The sequence below is a fragment of the Astyanax mexicanus genome, chromosome 18 (genome assembly GCF_023375975.1).
Source record: "Astyanax mexicanus isolate ESR-SI-001 chromosome 18, AstMex3_surface, whole genome shotgun sequence".
Taxonomy (NCBI): domain Eukaryota; kingdom Metazoa; phylum Chordata; class Actinopteri; order Characiformes; family Acestrorhamphidae; genus Astyanax; species Astyanax mexicanus.
The window spans coordinates 14,299,169-14,316,128 of record NC_064425.1 but is presented as its reverse complement, the minus strand read 5'-3'; positions in this window follow the sequence as shown (position 1 = coordinate 14,316,128).

Here is a 16,960-nt window from a genome sequence, read left to right as displayed (position 1 = left end):
CTGTGTGGGTTTCCTCTGGGGACTCCAAAAACATGGAGATCAGGTATATTGGACACCCTAAATTGCCCAGAAAAACTGAATACTCTAAATTAATTTGTATATGTATGCACTGTATAGGTATGTGTATTGTACAGGATTGTGTGTGAATAAAATGTATGTATGATTGTTAGCAGATATGGAATATGGATTGGCACTCTGTCCTGGGTAAATGCTGTAATGCCCGATGCGATGCAGTCCTCCAGGTGGAGGGTTGTTTCCGGTTGAGAGTACGCTGTGCGCTATTGGCTGCTGCTTCTCTGTGTGTGGATGAGTGCTGAGTATGAACGGTTGTGTATAAAATGTATAAATTGTAAAGCATCATTGGGTTTCTGTAAAGGTGCTTTATAACTGTAACTTCATTCATTCTTTCATTAAAGTTGGTTTGTACATTACATTACATTACATTTGTATAGAGTTTACAGTTTGTATAGAGAAATTATTTATTTCTCAGTAATACTCAAGATGATGTTACCTAAAACCATAAGTTGCAATTATTGCTGAACAAGGGGGTTGTGTCAGATACTGAAAGCAGGTTCACATACTCCCCCCCCCCCCCCCCCTCTTTACATAATTTCTGTTAAAATCTAATGAAGTTTATTCATATTAATGCAGAAATATTAAACATTCTAAATAGAAATTGGCCAAACTTTCATGTACTACTCTCTCTATACATATAAAGCATCCAAAGTTAATAATCTACAGTGTATATATTGCATATTTGAGATTAATAGTTGTACTTTAACTCAACTCATTATTTTAGCATGGAGTTCTACACACCTATAGTACCAAGACGAGTAGCATCTTTAGGATGTGTTGCAGTTTTTCACCATTAATTTAAATGGAACTTGTAGACAGTTTAACATGCTGTTCCAAAGGAACCGAGAGGACACCGTGAACCTGAATAAATACAGCATGTTATGCAAGAGTAACACTGAGAGTAGTACTCTCTGTAGCCGGGAGAGACTTTTTTTTTAGGTTGAACATTAAAGGGATTCTGTTATAGCTAAAATTAAAAGCCAGGCCTGAGTTAGAATTACGGCACATGCACAAAAGTGGCCAGAACACAACAGTGACCAAGAACAGCCTCAATGTGGACTGTACAATGTGACTTACAAATACCGCCTACACACTCCCAGTATTTTATGTGGAACCAGCTGTGCACTGTCATAAACTTTGTGCCTCGTTTTAAATGTGGCACAGTCTGTAATACAGAACCAAGCAGACAAAACATTTCTCAGGGATGCTTTATTGGTAGTGTCACAACACCAATAATAAAATAAAACAAACGAATCCAAGAAGACTGAAGACCTGTGTGCCTGGATCAGCTCTATAACAATGGGAAATACATAGAAATGTGGCAATTTAGTTAAAATAGGTATAGTACCTGCTTAGCTTTTTATTTTGACAGTTAAAATACTGTTAAATACTGTATTACATAATTATTTCACAATAGTTAACACACACATATATTTATTTATAGCATATATATTTATATGCTATATACTATATCATAGCATGTTACATATTCCTCCACCTAATGCTCACTCCACCTAGCACTCTCCTGTCTTTTTTATTGTGCCTAATGTCTGTTATATTCATTGTAGTGCTGTCGAGCTATTAAAAAAAATCTAATTAAATATGTGGTCTGTAAAAAAATAATCTAAATCAGTTGCATTCATCACTATTTGTTAAGAAAGTATTTTAAAACTATAGAATTTAAATTAATTTTAGCAGACGAGCAAACAAAATAATGAATAAAAGGAATAGACCTAAAAGCTCCCTGTAATGAACATCAGTAACAGATGCTTTAAACACTGTATATCTCTCACATCATCAGGCCAAAATCATAGTTTTTCATAGGTAGTGATGCACGTTTAAAAAGTCGCATATGCCAGAAATTATTTTAGTATTTTTCAATTAAAAGCTGAAGTACGTCCTGTATACGCTCTGTAATATTAAAATATACCAGCTAATACACCCTGCTTAAAATGTGTGAAAATTATGATATTTGACAATATTTTGGTCACGTCCTGGACGTTCTTTATTATTTTTAGTATATATCTTTTCGTTAATACGATCTGGCCTGTGGACTGTTATTATGAAGCCCAAAATGGCAGATTAGCAGCAATAGTTAAGTTAATTGTTTTCCAAGCTGAATTAATGGCTAATGTTTGATAACAGATGGATGGCGCTGTGCTGGTTAGACTAAAAAATAATGAATAAGAGAAATACAACTTTTAAACTGTTATTTAAAAAGATAAATAAAAAATGACACATAAAAAGTAAAGAATTTATAAAATATAAAATGAAGAAAAAGATAATAATAGTAAAAGTAAAGTAAAATGATAATGATAAAAAAGGATTAAATGAATAATAATGAAATAAGAACATAGGAATCAAAATAAAAACAATAATAAAAAACTAACTGTATTTATAAATAAATACAAGAAATTAAAATGTGATAATAATAATAATAAGAAGAAAAAGATAAACTCATTTAAATGATATCTGCATTATGGCTATACTTAAGTCCAGTGTTTAGTTAGTCAGAAGCTAGCGCCTTAATGCTAGCTAACAACCAAACTCCCGAGCCGTAAGGATTGGCGTGTGTTAGCCCTGATGCTAACCATATTCTGAGCTGATTTAATCACTGATGTTTGATAACATATCGATGGTGCAGTACAGATTAGATGAAGTAAGATATGCTGTTTGATATGACGTGTGTATGATGTTTCTACATTATACACACTATATAGGTCAGAACATCAGCATGGGTAGAGGAGGCCATGAAGAGCAGGTCAAGAGCCTCCATCTTGTTACAGTGACCAGAAATCGAGCCGCAGGTCAAAAGGCACCAAGAAAGGCGATTAATGACCTTTTTACACATTATTTTTTCTCACACACTGAACTGAGACTGAACTGAAAAAGTACTGTATATTTCTACCTCAGTGACCGCTGTGTTCACGTATGTTATAAGCTGACTCATATACCTCACACCCCAGCACCTTTTCCTCACCACACACACACTGAGAAAGTCCTGTGTCATCACTACACGGCCCCATCTCTCTCTAATGGCTTTTTAATTTATTTTCTTTATTGTAGTGTTTTAGTTTTATCGTTTTTGTCTGCACATTTTTGTGCTTCAGGTTGTCTCTTTTGAACTGTTTGTTCCAGGGAGCACCATCATGGTCCTGGACTCCACTGTGTACTCGTTCTCAGATGGAATGACAACAAAAGCTTCTTGATCTAAATTGTCTGCTTCTAGTTCTGTGGTTGAACATTTACCTGTGTGTTTTGCAGGTTTGCACTTTATGTAATGTTCTGTACTGTGTTGTATTGTTCTTTTCAGTGTAGCGTCTGGGTCCTGGAGGAGCACAATTCCGCTTCATTGTGTTCTTGTACACAGATGGAATGACAACAATTCCATCTGACTTGATTAAAAGTAACTTTTTAAAAATTATGATATCTGCATGTTCAGCATTTTTTTTTTTGTATATATATCGAGGAAATGTATGCACATGGAACAAATTAACAAATATAAAAAACAAATACTGACATTTTATTTAAATCTGAATTTATTTCTTTACTAAACATTTAATTTGTCTGGTGTACTTCTTTATCAAATCTCCTGTACTAAGGCCACAGAATGAGTGTAAATGATGATATCAGCGTATTTGTAATTCTAGTTCTAGATGGTGTTTGGGAACTTTCTGCACTTCTGCTCTTACACAGTAATATGATCTGCGTCCAGAGGTTAAAAGTAGTGAAATGCAACTAAACACAGTTTTGTGCAGAGTTACTTCACTGGAGGTTTTATTTCCATCCAGCTGATTCCACCTGTTTAACACAAAAATGTCAGATTTTCTCATATAGACAGTTACAAACCATTAAAATAAATAAAATGTGGGTTTTTGGAGTGCTGTTTCAATAAATATTACTAATGTTTTTTTATGACATAGTGCTGATGTCACACACAAATGACACTGAATTTGAATTTTTTTGTGTAATCCAGCCTCTTTTCAAATTCCAATCTCTCGAAATGTCAAGCATTTCACTTACCTACAATGACCCTGCCTATATATTTCTGGAATTTCTTTTTATGTTCTGTCGTTTTGTTTTTTGTTTATTGTTTATTGGTACAACTCAATAAAGTTTAAAAAAATCAGTCTCAGCCTTTAAACAGTTGATTTCTTCATGGATAAGACTGTTAAATCTTGATTCTCATATTTATTAAAAAAGGTGTTGGGCTAAGTAATTGTCTTGTCTTTTAATAGTATACCTTAGAACAGCGGTTCTCAATCTTTTCCACCTCACAGCATAATGAAAAAATTTATATATTTTAAATGTATTTACTTATTTTTTTTAAGCTGGTCTGCATCAGGTGCCCATGGCTAAGATTCTTATAACTGATGGTGTTTTTTTTTTTTTTTTTTTGCCAAATGATGTTGTCTTTACTTTCTATTATGTTTCTATTATGTGGTCAATCACAAAGCAGCTAGCATGCTGTCTCTGAATAGCCAGGACACATAAACCCCAGGGCAGAGTTTTCAATAAAATGCAGCCACTCTGTCTATGAAAGCCACACTAAACTGACCAGTTCTGAGTATGTTTCTTGGATATAACTTGAGAAATTTAGAAAAAAAAACCAGAATAAACTGATTTGCATAGCCTTGATTTCAGAAGAAATGCATGCGTGTCTCAAAAGGGGGAACCCAGGAGCAAGAAATATTTTTTGTATAGGAATAATAAAAGAATGAACTCAAGGATACTCTACTACCGACATTTTGCAAACAACCAGTGAACACAGGCAAGAACTGGAGCCAATCGTGAACAGCGCACTCTAATCTGAAAACAACTGTCCAGCTGAGGGACTGCATCACGTACTACAGCCATGTTCTTGTTTTTGGACAGTGGGAAGACACCCATGTGGACATGGGTGGGGATAACATGAAAAATCCAGCCAGATAAGGACTTGAACCCAAGACTCCATCCATGACCTTACTTTCTTTACATTTGTTTATACAGTAAATTGTTTTTTTGATCAAATTAATGTTCAACACATGCAATGGCATGACAAAAAATAACAAACTTCCTGTCTTATCTGAGTTTTCTTCTGAAATGCAGAAAACAACATCTCTGGATCTAAGGTTAAAGCTAAATGAGTTTTGGGGAAGTAGGGCTAGGTTCACATTACCAGGCTAAAATGACTCAAATCTGATATTTTTTTTTCCTCAACGTGGCTCAGATCTGATTTTTCATTGCTGTGTCAATGTGCCAGATCAGATTTTTTTTCAAATCAGATTAGAGTCACTTTCATACTGTGTGTGGTCTTAAATCGGATACACATCCGATCCATGGACATGTGACTTGAATGTGGACAGTCAAATTCATGAGGACTTCATGCATCTTTTGCTTTTACCCAAGCGCTACGTGCTTCTCTCTCGTACCCTCACACATCTCTTGGTGCAGCTGTGCAGCTATAGCTGCAAAAACAGCAAAAGCAAACTACCTAGCCTTTTTTCTCCTCCTAGCCCTGAGCATGAACTTCAGACCAGCTGTTTACTGTTTACTCTCCACTCCAGCTAAAGATGCTCCACATATGAGCTGCTAATGAATCCATTTCCCTTTATAAAGCTGTGAGTCGTCTATCAAATATGGTTTTTTTTGTTGTTGGTGGTGAAGAAGGAGACATTTGTACACATATCAATGTGAGCATGGGAGGAGTTTTTGGGGGGACAAATTTGTTCACATTACACACAGATACAGGTCACTTACATCTGTGAATGTGAACCGTCAAAAAAAGCCAAATCTGATGTGAGTAAAAAAAAGTCACATTTAAGCAATGTGGATTGTAATGTGAATCCAAAAGTGAACTACCAGACTTTTTTTTTTTAGAAATCGTTCGTTGTTTTTGTTGAGGTGGTTGTTGTTGTTCAGGGCTTAAGTAAACATGTCCACCCACTATGAGGCAGAGCTGAGTATCATTGCAATTACATGCGATGACCTCATGATCACAGGAAGGTAAGAGGCGTTGCAATAATAATAGCTCAAGTGCCCTGAGCAGACAAAAGACCAAATTTCACAACCACATATTTATAATCTCTGGCTGTGTGGCCACACCGCTGCTGCAGGTCCACAACAACCTGCAACACTTTTGGTCTGGACAGGTTGAAACCATGTGAGAATTTGTCATAGTTTTGCATTAATCCAGGAGGCCCCAGCAGCTTTCTTCATGAGGAATTAGATCTGCTGAGTCAGACCCAACTAGCATCAAGACCTGGAAAGAGGTGCGTCCATCACATGATCGTTCACCACTGAAATGCGCGCATTCGGTTGTAGTAGAAAGTGAGTTTCGAGAAAGGTCCTAACCTTGACCACACAATCTCATTTTCCTATCGAGGCAATTAAAAGGTCAGACGCTTAACGAGTAAGCAGTTAACAAGCGGTTGGGTGAGCAGTGGCACTCTGATCACTATGATCATGAGTCTCTGGGGACAGAGGCAGATATAATTACAGTGCCTTTCTCTCATTTTCTGCCTCTGTAACACCCATTCATTATCCAGCTGAAACAAGAACATGTATGCTCGTGTACCCATTCAGGCTATTTATACATGAAAGTATGTGTGCGAATTAAAGTGAGTGTGGAATTGCTTTGCTGAGGTGGCGAAAAAAGCGTAACTCCAGGCACAGTCCTTTTTCTGACCTCAAGACAAGGCATTAACTATTTACTAAGGAGTCAGTGCTTCCAAAACCTATATATCTAAAATAGGTATCTTTATTGTTATGCAGAAAAAAGTAATATAAATTTTTTTTATTTATTTAAAAAGGCTAAAATGAGTCTGCTGTGCTGTTTCAATTAAATAAAGCAAGGTGTCGAATTTACATATGTGTTTCATCAGTACAATGGACAGTGGACAGAAGCTTATTTCCAGCTTTACTAACTATTTGCTTACTGTTTTACTGATTTTCTTTCTATTTTTATATAAAAATAACAGAAGTACAATTTAAAAATATTTTTTTAAAACTAAACATAATTAACTGAATTAATTGATTGTGTCATCAAAAATGCCATTGCTCAGTATATACTTTTTAGCCTTTTTTTACTTATCCATCCAAATTGTCAACTTTTTCAAGGGTAACTCAAAGTGCAGTTAAACTTTCTGACTGTAGGGAAATCCAGGAGTAACTAATTGGGATCACAAATATTAATTTCTCAAGATTACAATTGTTTGTAAGTTGTAATCTCAAGAAAGTAACAATGGTTTTATAAAAAAAAACATGTCAAGATATATTGTTTTTTTGTTCTAAGAATATGGTAATGAGAACACAACTTTATATTGTTATAATGAGATCCCAAGACAAATGTGAACATAAAAAATCGACTGCGGGAAATTTAATCAACAAATGGACTTGATGGGCTGATTTGCGAGTAAAACATTAAAACAATATTTCCAGCTGAGCAGAATTTACTCAGATCACTGTTGCATTCACATACTGTATTTCTTAATCACGTACCTTAGATGCCTAAGGGAACAATCTCTGCTAAATTGATGTTGAAATCACAAACATGAGCGTCATTTGAACACTGATTTAACAGCCCCATATTTGGTGAAATGGAACCACTTGAATTATATTATAATACAATTCAGCATTCTGTTTTTGTACATATTTTTTGTGTATGTAAAACAATAAAGGTTCTCAAAGAAAAATGTGCATACTGTTTTCTAAATCAGCTTTTCAGGAGTCCTTTATAAAACCATCTCTGCTTATAAATGCTTAAAAAAACACATTGTAGATTTTCAAGACACAGTTTTCAGAGTCACTATTTATCAAATAATCCCAACATTTGTTAAAAAAGAAAATCCAAAGTTTGTGAACTATAACCCTTAGAAAGATTATGGCTACCAAAATAGGCTTAAATGCCATGGAAAACACCCATCTCCACTGTTAGGTTGATAGCTATTTATCCCATTAATTACCAGCAGTGTGAAATTGTTAGATTTGTGAATTATTATGAATTCTCAGTGGACTTTAACTGTGTTATGTGAATAAGCTTTACATACTATAAATTTTCTCTAAATTGATTTATAATTAAATGTTGTTGTTTTTTTTTCAATTATATGCCCCCCCCCCCCCCCCCCCCCCCCATTTACAAACTGCTACATACATCAGCTCACTGACGCCTTGCGCTGCGAACATCACCCTTTGAAGTAATGTGGGGATAGAGAGCATCATCTACCCACCCAGAGAACAAGGCCAATTGTGCTCTCTCAGGGCTCCGGTAGCTGATGGCAAGCTACGTGAACAGGACGATTCAAGCCGGCGATCATAGCGGCAGCACTTAGACCACTCGGAGCTACTTCTATGATACGTTTAAAAAAGGAGAATTAATAAATGCTAAAATTATTCAGTTTTGCTTCTGACATTTTTGTTACATAGGCCTGTTCAAAAGAGAAAAGAACATTTAAGATACAAATTCTGGGTTTGTTTTAAGTAACTAAAGATGTAATTAATCTAAATGGAAAAGAATACACCTTTATAATTCGATGAACCATACCCACCTACACCAAACAGACTGTATAGAGGAGATTAAGGGGTCCACCAATCTCACATAGATAGATAGATAGATAGATAGATAGATAGATAGATAGATAGATAGATAGATAGATAGATAGATAGATAGATAGATAGATAGATAGATAGATAGATAGATAGATAGATAGACAGACATAAAGATCCTCAAAGAATCCAAGCAGTGACCCTGTTGCCAACCAGTACAAGCACAATCTACCTTACTAATTTGTAGAGCCAAATCAGAGTAAAACTGTTTCAAGAGGTAGAACTTTTTACTAGAACCAGAGTTAAGAGCACAGTTGAACTACAGGATCTAGTGGCATTCTGCAGTCACCAAGTCTCTAAAACTTCAAAGACACACCATTCCCATATTCCCATGCCAGTAAACCATCTGAAAGGCTTTCCAGAAGAAAATGTCTGCCTTGTCAAACCACAAATAAAAGTATGTGAATTCCGCTAAATGAACTTACTCGCTTTGTGGTTTTGTGGAACGGGATTCCGTGGTCAAAACGGACCCAAAATAGAGATATTTGGCAGAAAACACCAGAGGTGGATATGGTGTAAAAAGAGTCAAGTTCTAGGACAAAAAAAAAAAACGCTCACTGTGAAGTACCGTGACAGATGTCGGTTAATGTCCTTTGTTAGGTTGCACGACACTGACCAAGACTGACCACACAATCCCTTGTTTCCAGTGACCATCCGAGTCCCCTGGCCGGAATAAACCTTATTATACAACAATTAATTCTGACACAGTCAATGCTGAGTTTCCAAAAGTATTTAGCAGAAAGCTTGTAGGGCAAACACATTAGAATTATTGAACTCTGTACCAGATAAAGATAAGATGATCTGAACTCTGCTATAGATTTTGGGAAACTATGTTCTGTTTTTAGTTGAAGGAAAAACATGTATACTCATTTGTTATGAAGTAAGAGCACTTTTTCTTTTACCTTTTACTATGCCTGTTTTAATCTGCTGACCTCTGGGTGCTAAATAGCAATAAAAAGAACATGTCACCAGACACAGAATTGTATTATTATGAGCATTTGCTATATTTTTTGTTACAAAAAAGCAATAGAACTCTATTTGGAGAGATTTTGTATTGAGAAATAGTATCATTACAGATTTGCTGTTTTCTCTGCAAAGTCAGGTTTCAGCCTATTTATACACTCCCAGGTATCCCAAGTCTCCCGGAACAGGCGGGAGTCTACCGCATATCAGTAACTGCTCCCTGGTGCCCGTAAGTCTAGAACGAGCCACAAATGCACGCAGCCACTAATTTACGATTTAGACACTCTGGATCAAGTGGCTGAAATACAAAAAAATGCCCTAAAACACAAATAGGGATTTTTTATTGGGTACAGACACTTTCTGACAAATAAGACACTCTGAATGTGTCTCTGTATCAGTATACCTTGCTTTCCTGAACCCTAGATACGGCTAGTATGCTACTATTAAGTGAATGTAACATACCACAGTACAATAAAGGATAAGAAGTGTGTAAAAGGCACTTATAATATCTTATGATTAACTAATATTGTGTCCTAACAATAAGTGAAATAACTAATATACAGCACTGGAAAAAAAAAATAAAAGACCACTTGAATTTCTGAATCAGTTTCTCTGATTTTGCTATTTATAGGTATATGTTTGAGTAAAATGAACATTGTTGTTTTATTCTATAAACTACGGACACCATTACTTCTAAATTCCAATAAAAAATATTGTCATTTAGAGCATTTATTTGCAGAAATTCAGAAATGGCTGAAATAAAAAAGGTGCAGAGCTTTTAGACCTTAAATAATGTGAAGAAAACAAGTTCATATTAATATACATAAATCAATATTTGGTGGAATAACCCTGCTTTTTAATCACATTTTTCATGCATACTGGCATGTTCTCCTCCACCAGTCTTACACACTGCTTTTGGATAACTTTAAACCACTCTTGCTGCAAAAAAAAAAACAAGGAGCTTAGCGTTTTGGAGAAACTCATCATTTTTAAGTGGTCACTTGTTTTCTAGAGCTGTATATCCCATTAAAAATGACAAAAGTTAACAAATAATGCAAACTTTTTGTACTTTTTGCACGCAGGATGGAAAGCTGCAAGAACCTCATCAGATGCTTAATGTGAAAGTAATCCAATACCATTCTGGCCTATTTTATTAGTGGAATAATACATTCTTGCTAAGTCATTTTGTGTCTTTAAAATCTATTAAATATGTGTATTATCACAATTCTGCTGTATTCATGATAATACACTAAAGCAGTCATGCTATTACATCAATAGGTTTGCTGATCTGCTCTGCCTTCTGACTCATGCATGCGAGACAGTGTAACATAATCTCACAGCATAATGCGACTTTTCATGTATTATTGCATCAGTACTGTAGCAACAATTGTGACACATTTTACTGCGCAAAGTGTTTGTGACTGGTGAGACCTTTACCATTCAAGGTTTATGATTGAAACAATTAATCTAAAAAAAGATACACAGCATCTAAAGATTTGTTTGTGATAGATGCTGAGGGCACAACAGCATTCCTGTATACTGCATAGTAACGATGCATTCTTTTATTTCATATTTCTGACCCAAAGGTGGAATTCAGAAGAAGCATCAGCACACTCAAATCCCATCCCATCTGCAAATTAAAGATAGTCCATCATATGAAATTGATCTGCCTTAACATTTTGCATGTGTCAGTCAAATTAACTTGTAGCCAGGCATCATGGGAAGTGTAGTCCTTGATCCAATATACAATATACAAGTAAAAAAAAAATATATATATATATCACAGTATCTAGTCTATTATCAGGCTTATTAAAATGCAATTTTTTTTTGTTTTTATACCAGATGAGCAGTGTTCTTTTTTATATTTATATATACCCCACATAAATTAATGTGAGTGTAGTAGATATTGTATACTACCAAATCAGTAGAATACACAAGTCAAACCACTCCATTATCTAATATTTGAACTATGTGTATTTTCTTAAGGTTTTAAAGTCATCTAGACATTTAAATGTATTTCCTTTTTGCCCATCTTGGGAATAATCACTTTAAGACTGCAACCTTTGACATCAGTGACATCACAACCTTCATAGTGTTTTATTTATCAAGGGACTGAAGACACTTGCTGCATGTTCAGCAATTAATACAATTTATTTCACTGTACATTTATCATATTGTCTGCATATTTGGCAGAAATAAAGCTTAAGCTGTGTCATGGTAAAACATTTAAAATAATTGTAAAATATTAAAATGTATGTTTTAATCATGAACAATTTAAAATGTGTGTCACTCCAAGACAGTCATGTTTTCACTACATTTTCACCATGTCATTGCCCACCCTGTTATGCAGCTTGCCACAACAAGGTGGATTCATGCAGGACAGGAAATAAAAGTGAAATTAAAAAGCTAGTAAATGTCTTTATAATATAAAGTCTTATATATAGTAAATATTTTTGACATATTATAAATATACAAAATTGTTACAAATTATTATCTAACATATTTTCTTTTAAAGTTTTGAAGGTTAAAAGGCACAATATTTTGATATCAACAATCTCAATAAAAAATGGTACTGGGACAGAGGTGGTGCTCTTAAGGGTATGTCTGCAGTACCATTAGTTAAAAGGCGTAATAATTGTACTATATTTGTAGTAGTTTTTAGTCCTCTACTTTTAAGGAACTAAAGGATCATGTTGTACTTTGGAGGGAACGTCTGGACTGTTTGTACAAACTGTTTGAACAAACATGTACCTGTACAGAACCTGTTTTCTGATAGTGGGAGGTAACACATTCATATAAGTCACTCAGTTATAACAAAATATTAAATTAGTCATTTATATAAATGTTATATATACTTAAATTCAGTTATTAGTTTACATTTAGATTGACTTAATCACTTTCAGTACTGCTTAAATCTTATTGGGTTGCTTTCCTGGAAGTTGGATGAACATTCTCCAGTAAAAGGCATGTGGAGTCTATAAGGACAAGTCTAGTTCTTGACTCCACATGTCTATTATTGGAGAATGTTCATTCACAGAGAGATATAGTCCAGGCCAGGACCAGGCTAAATCACTGTCTGGGAAAGCAACGTATTTTCATTTAGTAGAATCGGATTCAATTCTTGGGGAAATAGCTCCATCGCCTGGTCATCTAATGTAAAGACTGACTGTTTTGACTGATATTATTTAGAAACACTCCATTATATATTTACAGTGATCATAAATAATATTAATACGGGACGAATACTGGCCTAAATCCGGGATATTCAAACGTGTACCTCACATAAGGCATAAAACCCTTAGTAACCATTTAGTATTTTAGTATTTTAGTGTTTCAGGGCTAGGAAAATTACACTTCCCAAAACTTCTCTTGGTAAGAGATCAGCTGCATTGTGCCTATAAATAATTAAATTCGCCACTGATGTGTTTCAGCAGTGTTGATTGTTGCTGGGCAGCATGTAGGCTATTAAAGGCGTTAATTAACACACTACAACACCAAGAGAGACTTAATGTTAAAATGATCGCCGTGTGTAAAAGTGCGCAACGTGCGTAAAGCGCGAACCCTGCGTTGAAGTGCATTCCGTGCGTAAAACGCGCACCGTGCGTAAAAGCGCGCACCGTGCGTAAAAGCGCGCACCGTGCGTAAAAGCGCATTCAGCGCGTAAAAGCGCGAACCCTGCGTAAAAGCGCATTCAGCGCGTAAAAGCGCGCACCGTGCGTAAAAGCGCATTCAGCGCGTAAAAGCGCGCACCGTGCGTAAAAGCGCGCACCGTGCGTAAAAGCGCATCCCGCGCGTAAAAGCACGCGCTATGCGTAAAAACATCACTTGTCAAAAGAATCACTCATTAAAGGTTATGTAGAGCATTATGAACTTTGCCAGCAGAGAAGAATCATCTAACCAGGCAACGAAAGTGTTAAGAAAGCAATGGAGCATTCACATGGTTCTTTTTGAGATGTTCTGCTCTGAATTACTGTTCTTACAAAAAAAAAAAAACCCTGATGAACACACTATTTAATTACTCATTACTTCTTTATTGTCATTGCCCAACATCTCAGCTATAGTAGCAACACTGGCAGCACTTCTGATTGGTGGAGAGAATTGTTTCCAGACCAAAAAGAGAAGCACAGCTGTGTTTGGTTGTTGGAGTATAAGATGGCATGAGTATGCATCTTCCACACGACGAACATAATTCACCACTTGAGAAACAAAAAGCAATATTTTATTTTAATTTGTTTAAATGTACATTGACTTTATCACATTCACTGCTGCTCGAGCCTTATTTGATTGATTTCCTGACAAAGATTAAACTTGTCTCCTTCAATGGAGAATCTCTACTCACACTGAGTGCAGTACAGTCCAGGCTAAATCCCTGTCTGGCAAATCTACTTATTTTCACATTGTACATTATTGGGGAAATAGCTCCATCGTCTGGTAGCCTAGTGTAAAGACCGGCATATCATTTAGAAACATTCTTTATTTACACTGATAATAAAAAATATATATTATTACAGGAGGGATATTGGAAGGATAAATAACCGGACTGAAGGAAGCTACTGACTTCAGCTGATTAGAATTAGAATCTCTCACTATTTTTCTAATGTACTCTGCTTTTCTTCACACTCACTTCTACACAGTAAAGTAATTTTTATTTAACTTATTTATTTATTTAATAATTAATTCTTAATTTGATTACTGTATATTAGTTATGCTTAATTTATTTCCATTTTTACTGTTCTTAGCTTGCTTATTTCCTCTGTTTTAATATATGCTAATTAAATATAGCTTTTGCTTTTCAGTCCCTGTTCACTGTAAATGCTTAATTAAATTTTCTTGTAAGAGATCAGCTGGGCATCTCAGAGTGTCATTTGGGCATCTCCAAATATTACTCTGGGAATCTCCAAGTGTCCTTTTGGGTATCTCCAAGCATTGTCCATTTTGACATCTCCAAATTTCACTCTGGACAACTCCAAATTTTATCTTTTGGGCATGTCCAAGCATCGTCCATTTGGGTATCTCCAAGTTTCCATTTGGACATCTCCAAGCGTCGCCCATTTGGACATCTCCAAATATCACTCTGGGCATCTCCGAGTGTCCATTTGGGCATCTCCGAGTGGCCTTCGGAAATCTCCGCGTGTTCTTTGGGCATCTCCAAGTGTCCATTGGGGCATCTCCGAGTGTCCTTTTGGGCATCTCCAAGTGTCCTTTTGGGCATCTCTGAGTATTTGGGCATCTCCAAGTGTCCTTTTGGGCATCTCCGAGTCTCCTTTGGGCATCTCCAAGTGTCCTTTTGGCATCTCCGAGTGTCCTTTTGGGTATCTCTGAGTATTTGGGCATCTCCAAGTGTCCTTTTGGGCATCTCTGAGTCTCCTTTGGGCATCTCCAAGTGTCCTTTTGGCATCTCCGAGTGTCCTTTTGGGCATCTCCAAGTGTCCTTTTGGCCATCTCCAAGTGTCCTTTTGGGCATCTCCGAGTATCCTTTGTGCATCTCCAAGTGTCCTTTTGGGCATCTCCAAGTGTCCTTTTGGCATCTCCAAGTGTTCATTTGCACATCTCCAAGAGTCCTTTTGGGCATCTCCGAGTGTCCTTTTGAGCATCTCCGAGTGCCCTTTTGGGCATCTTCAAGTGTCCATTTTGGCATCTCTAAGCGTCCTTTTGGATATCTCCATATGTCCATTTGGGCATCGCCAAGTGTCCTTTTGGGCATCTCCGAGTATTTGGGCATCTCTAAGTGTCCCTTTGGCATCTCCAAGGGTCCATTTGCACATCTCCAAGTGTCCTTTTGGGCATCTCCGAGTTTCCTTTGGGCATCTCCAAGTGTAATTTTGGGCATCTCCAAGTGTCCTTTTGGGCATCTCCAAGTGTCCTTTTGGCATCTCCAAGTGTCCATTTGGGCATCTCCGAGTATTTGGGCATCTCCAAGTGTCCTTTTGGGCATCTCCAAGTGTCCTTTTGGCATCTCCAAGTGTCCTTTTGGGCATCTCCGAGTGTCCTTTTGGCATTTCCAAGTGTCCATTTGGGCATCTCCGAGTATTTGGGCATCTCCAAGTGTCCTTTTGGGCATCTCCAAGTGTCCTTTTGGGCATCTCCAAGTGTCCTTTTGGACATCTCCAAATGTCACTCTGGGCATCTCCAAGTGTCCTTTTTTGTCATTTCCAAGTGTCCATTTTGTCATTTGGACACCTCCAAATGTTCATTTTGTCATTTGGGCATCCGCGAGTGTTCATTTGGACATCTCCAAGCATCCATTTGGTCACCTCCAAGTGTCCATTTGAACATCTCCAAGTGTCCATTTGGACATCTCCAAGTGTCTTTTTGGGCATCTCCAGATGTCCATTTGGGCATCTCCAGATGTCCATTTGGGCATCTCCGAGTGTATTTTTGGGCATCTCTGTGTGTCCTTTTGTGCATCTCCATGTGTTCATTTGGGCATCTCCAACTCTGAGATGCCCGAACAACATAAACTCTTCCAGTGTTTGGTTTCAGAGAATGACACAGTACCATCTCTGCATCTACACTGGAAAAGTTTATGCTATTCCCCAGATCTTCAAATATTTATTTTAATACTTTTGACTACAAGTACCCTGACAGGATCCAGCATTGAACGAGTGAGTCACAGTGTATAAGTGTCTTGGCATCTGGCTGGATGAAAAACTTTTATTTAAAACTCATATTTATAGACCCCCCCTCCCCAAACCACCCAAAAAGTCCACTGCATAATTAATTTAAATTTACAAAAACAGAAAGTTTAATGACACTAAAAATACCAATATGTTAACTTTTCAGGACAGTTGTCTTTTTTTTTTGAAAAAATGTTTTAAACCTCCAACTATTGCACTCTGTACTGGGCTTGGGCTGGAAAATATTTTTGCAAAAGAGCTGAAGCCCATGAGCAACACAGGAGCTAAAACACAACCAAGCATAGCACAGCTTACCAGAACAGCACGCTGTGTCAGAAAAGGTTCAGCAGCCCTCTGTTCTTTCACCTGCATCTCAGCCATATGCTCTTGTATGTCCATCCTGAACTTCAGCTCTTTTATCTTCATCTCTGATATCACCATCCTATCATGAATGTGTTTCTCAGCGCTCTCTAGCCTGGTCATTATTTCTTCAATCTGTTTCTCAGCCCTCCTCTCTACTCTCTCCATCTTGGCCTTTATTTCATCAATCTCTTTCTCAGCCATCTTCTCTACTCTCTCCATCTTGGCCTTTATTTCATCAATCTCTTTCTCAGCCATCTTCTCTACTCTCTCCATCCTGGTCATCATTTCTTTAATCTGTTTCTCAGCCCTTTTCTCTACTCTCTCTATCTCCCTCTCCTTTATCACTTTTTCTCTATCCT